Raw genomic sequence first — 5,054 nt, 5'->3', positions numbered from 1 at the left:
TTGTTAGTTTGTGCAACACAACAAGAATCAGCATTAGACACAACAACAGCATTGTCATCATAAGTTATACAGAATAAGCCATCCATAAACTTTGCATGCAAAATGTCCTCTTTGCCTTTTCTGATGACACAGACGCTCCTCTTGAAGGATATCTCAAAACCACGCCCAGTCAGCTGTGGGACACTAAGCAAATTGTCCGCAGCACCTGGAACAAAAAGTACATCTCTGATGGTAGTGTGCAGACTTGCAAGTTTCACAGTCCCTACTCCTGCAATTTGCAACATCCTTCCATCAGTCAGGTGGATCTCTCCATCTTGAGGTGTGAAGGAGATAAAGAGATGGCGGTCCTTCGTCACGTGGCGGGTACACCCCGAATCAATAACAAACCTGGCCTTAGCCTTTGAAGCAGACTTTCCAGCAAGCAAAACCTTGTTTTCCACCGGCATGGGCTTTTGCAGCTTGCCCCCCTGCTCCTGGCCATCAGACTTGCCTTTAGCCTTTGGTGAAGCTGTGGCAGCAAACAAAGCTTTGTTTTCCACTGGCGTGGGCTCTTCACCCTCCCTCTGCTTCGGGCCATCTGCAGGCGTCTTGCTCTGTTTACCTCTGGCCTTCCGGCCTCTGCAAAGGCGATGACCTTGGTTCCCACGAGAAACAGAGCTCTCAGCTGCCGACTCCTTGGCTCCCCCTGGAGGCTGGAATGCTGCCTGGGATGACATCACAGTCAACTCCCCCTGCAGCTTGCGACCGGTGCCCTCAGCATCCCTGCATTCACTCGCATTCTGGGAAACAGCCAGGACCTCCGATGCAGTCAAACTCTGGGCTGGGATGATTGGCAGATGGGCTTTTTTCAAAGCATTCCACATCTTACGTGCAGTCGTGTTGCCAGCTAGCGTGGCAATTTCCTCCAGAGAGACGGACAAGACTATTACATCAATGGCCCTCAAATTCTGGGCTCTCCATTTCTCTGTCAGAGGAACTGGAGGGGCTTCAGACACAGTATGCCACACTCCAAACTGACGCAGCAAACTCTCACACCATTTTGCCCAGGTCTGATAATTGTGCCGATTTAACTTTGGGCACTCAGTGGCCTCAGAAGCTTGGAAAAACCCCATTCCAGCTTTTTGCTTTAGCCGTGAGCCTTTTATGCCTTCAAAGACGTCTTATCTTGGCAGCTCATTAATCACGAAGCCTGCTTGGCTCGGCTCCCAGGCCATTAGTCTGCTGGAGCTCAAAGACTCTTCCGCAGCATTCAGAAAAGCCGTACTTTCGCTTTTCCAACACATACCTCAGCAGTCTGTCGCAGTCTTACTCTCCTGTAAGTGCTGTGAATCTGGGCCCATAACCTTGTTGTTGGGATACTGCCAGGGAGGCAAAAGTCCATCATAGCCCCCAAGCCGGCTGCCGGACGATTCATCGACCTCCCGTAGACACGCAGTATCAGCAATTAGCGACACGAAGCCTCAGAAATAGATTGCCACATTCTTAGGCTGGTGCACACTCTATCAGCGAATTCACACAGCGAAGATGCACAGCAGGAGAGCATTTTTCATTAGTTTATTCTACGTTAGTCAGAACAGAGAAAACATGACTGCCTTCGCTCCAGTCTCTCTCAGACTCAGACAGAGTGAGAAACAAAAGCAATAGAAAACATAAACATCCTGTGAAACAGGAAATGCGCAGACTCTGTGACTCACAAAGCCTGCTCCCTTTTAAGGTGGAACAGAAATATCCTAACAGTTAGATGGGCTATTGCAGAGCTTTCCAAATTGTGTGTCGTGACACATTAGTGTGTCGGCTGCAATGTATAGGTGTGTCACATCAATGCTCCACACACTCCTCTTTCCGGGCTGGAAAGGGGTTAGTTTAACCTCTGGTTTGCTAGCAAAACTGAATTACTCTGTAGGAAAATGGTGCATGTCTAAAAAGTGTGTCACCAACATGAAAAGTTTGGAAAGCTTTAGGCTGTTGGTCTGATCCAGCAGGCTCATCTTATGTTTTTAGCTGGATATCATCTATAGCAACCCCAAGACTAACAAATGTATTGTGACTTATGCTTAATTCGTATACAGTGATACCTCAGGTTACAGACACTTCAGGTTACAGACTCCGCTAACCCAGAAATAGTACCTCGGGTTAAGAACTTTGCTTCAGGATGAGAACAGAAATCGTGCAGTGGCGGTGCGGCAGCAGCGGGAGGCCCCATTAGCTAAAGTGGTACCTCAGGTTAAGTACAGCTTCAGGTTAAGAACGGACCTCCAGAACGAATTAAGTTCTTAACCCGAGGTACCACTCTACATCAGCATTGTCCAACTGGTTGACCACCATTGACATGTAGATTGCCGGGGTTCTCCAGGTCAATTGTGGGAGTGAAAAAAGAGATCACCCAGTTTCTTCTCAGAGATTGTGCCCTGCACCGCCCCCAGCGCTATGTACCATCACTGCTCCTGGCGCTGCTGTGAAAGCTTTTATTCTCTGAGTCATTGGCAGAGTGTAGGAAGAAGGGGGAGCTGTGGACATTTGGGTGAAAGATTGTATGCAATCCACAACTGCTGCCATTCATTCCTAAAATAAGTTCAACAACAGTGGTCACTCCCCCTAAAAAAATCTCTACAACTCTGGGCAATGACAATGGGTAGATCATGTCCTGTTTTTTATACTGGGAGTAGATCGCAGTCTCTATAGAGTGGGATGTGCCTGCTATACATGCTTCACATAGGACTAGGTCAGAGTTCAGAGGAAGAATGCATAGGATCAGGATACTAGGAACAAAAACATAGCTATCTTAAGAATTAGATAGATGATAGATAGATAGATAGATAGATGATAGATGATAGATAGATAGATGATAGATAGATAGATAGATAGATAGATAGATAGATAGATAGATGATAGATAGATAGATATAGATGATTTTGCCCTTATGGTGCATTATAAATTGTTCAGTTACAGAGACCACATATTTCTATTCCTCTGATAGGAACTATAAATGGTTAATGTAAGAGGGGGAAATAATAATTGGGCATGTACATCGGGAACTTGAAAAAAAATATAAAGTCACTGACACTCAAAATTAATATGCATGCAGATATGTGTGGTAAATTACACTCCATCAAACAGCAGGAGTAAAGGTACTAAAAGTTTTTGAACATTGTCATTTCACAAAATGTGAGGGGGAGTTTGTGGGTAGATTCCTAGCCAGCAAACTGCATTATCTGAGTCTGTAATAAAGTTTTAGCCGCAGCAAGAAACACAGATTATGCCCACAGAGAACAACAGTGTAGAATGGATTACAAAATACCATATCACTTTTCCCCCCATTGTTCCTGCAGATGTCAAATATATAAATAAAACAAAGGCATCTATTGAGGTACTATATGCAGCACCAACATTCTTAACTTTGAGAAGGTATTTCAAAGAAAAGGTGGAATTTTCTCCCTATATTTCTGTAATGAAGCTATCAGAGCTTCAGAGTAGAGGCCCAGAGTAGACAGAGAATTGTTGGACATTGACCAAGGAGATGCTTATCCAAATCCTTGCTTAAATTCAATCACTGGTTCATTTTCGGGCAAGTCACTATATTTCAGCCTAAGCTGTTTACACCATTGTTGTGACATTACAATGGGATAAAGGATCTAGAACAAGATGTGGTCCTGGCTGCCAACCTTAGATGGTCTTTAGAAGGGATTACATAAATTGCTGGAGAATAAGGCTCTCAGTGGCTATCAGCCTTGGTGACCATAGTCTACCTCGAGGCTCAGAAGCCATAGGTCTCTAAATGCCATTGCTCAGGAGGAGGAGCAGGAAAGTGCTGTAATTCTCACGTCCCAATTAAGGGCTTTCTATCGGCATCTAGTTAGCCATTATGGGACCCAGGATGCTGGACGAGAAAACCCTTTGGTCTAATCCATCAGCGTTCTTCTTATATTACTAACCATGCACACTGGCCAAAGCTCTGGGATGAAGAATTATTGGCCACAATAGAGTTGCAAAGCCTAAGGAAAGATAGGTTCAAAAACATTTTAAATGAAGCGGTTAATTAGTTACTTCTGGTCCAACTCTCTCATCTCAGCAGTGGTCAATCAGATGGACCATGGATGCTCAAAAGTGGAGCAGGATGAACACAAGCACCCCTGGCTGCATGTCCCCAACACATGGTCATCAGAAAATGGAGGTCCCATATAGGTCTATTGAAAGGACTGTAGCTCAGTGGTAAGGCATCTGCCTTGCATGCAGAAGGTCCCAGGTTCAATCCCAGGCAGTTCCAGTTAGGACTGGGCTAGACCCCTGCCTGAAACCCTGGAGATCTGCTGTCAGTCAGTGTAAACAATACAGAGCTTGATTTGGTAGAAAGCAGATCTCTATGTCTTTATGACCCATGACAGCAGTCTAAAATGGAGGCCATATTCAAAGCATCTTGTGAATATTTTGCTATCTCCATAATAGTAATTTCCCAGCATGACCTTATGAAGGACTAGCCACATGGTACCAAGAGTGATGAGAAAACTTCAACTGTACATAAGCTGCATTTAGCAAAGAACTTGTGGAGGAACAGCCAGTGGCACTATTATGCCATCACTCTCTGCCCCAAATAGCCTAGTCTAGGCCAAATGAGCCACATCAAAAAGGTTTATTTTTTTAGGTGGGCTTGGAGGAGTGAGGCAATATTTTCTTTCTTACAAGCCATATTTTAAAGATGGCATCACAGTGATGCCCCAGTGGTCTTCCCAGGAAGTCAGGTAAAATGGGTTAAGCAGTGCGTGTCATTTAAATTTTTCAAGTAGGAAATCATGTTTTGGTTACTCCACTATAAACTACCTGCCTCTGCAGGTATAAGATCATCACCACCATCATTACAATCAGGTAAGAATCCCTTTGGTGGGGAGCAGTGGATCTCTTCAGTACCCCTGCCAATGTTCACACAATGCCAATCTCACAAAGATCCTTCAAGTATCAAAAATTCTGGGAGACTGAGCTGTGGGCATAGGCTTTCATCTGGCTCCATAAACACCCACCACAGAAAATTCCTTGTGTGTTTTCTCAGGTGCCCTCTATAA

At 44.8% G+C, this 5,054-nt stretch overlaps 1 non-coding gene across 1 annotated transcript; it reads left to right on the top strand.

Annotated features, from left to right (window-relative positions):
- Window positions 1-4,192: 4,192 nt before the first annotated feature.
- On the top strand, window positions 4,193-4,264 carry TRNAA-UGC (transfer RNA alanine (anticodon UGC)). Its single transcript has one exon. It is a non-coding gene; the product is annotated as a tRNA-Ala (tRNA).
- The last annotated feature ends 790 nt before the right edge of the window (window positions 4,265-5,054 follow it).

This window comes from Podarcis raffonei, chromosome 5 (assembly GCF_027172205.1).
Source record: "Podarcis raffonei isolate rPodRaf1 chromosome 5, rPodRaf1.pri, whole genome shotgun sequence".
Lineage (NCBI taxonomy): Eukaryota > Metazoa > Chordata > Lepidosauria > Squamata > Lacertidae > Podarcis > Podarcis raffonei.
This window is presented reverse-complemented; position numbering and strand designations above follow the sequence as displayed.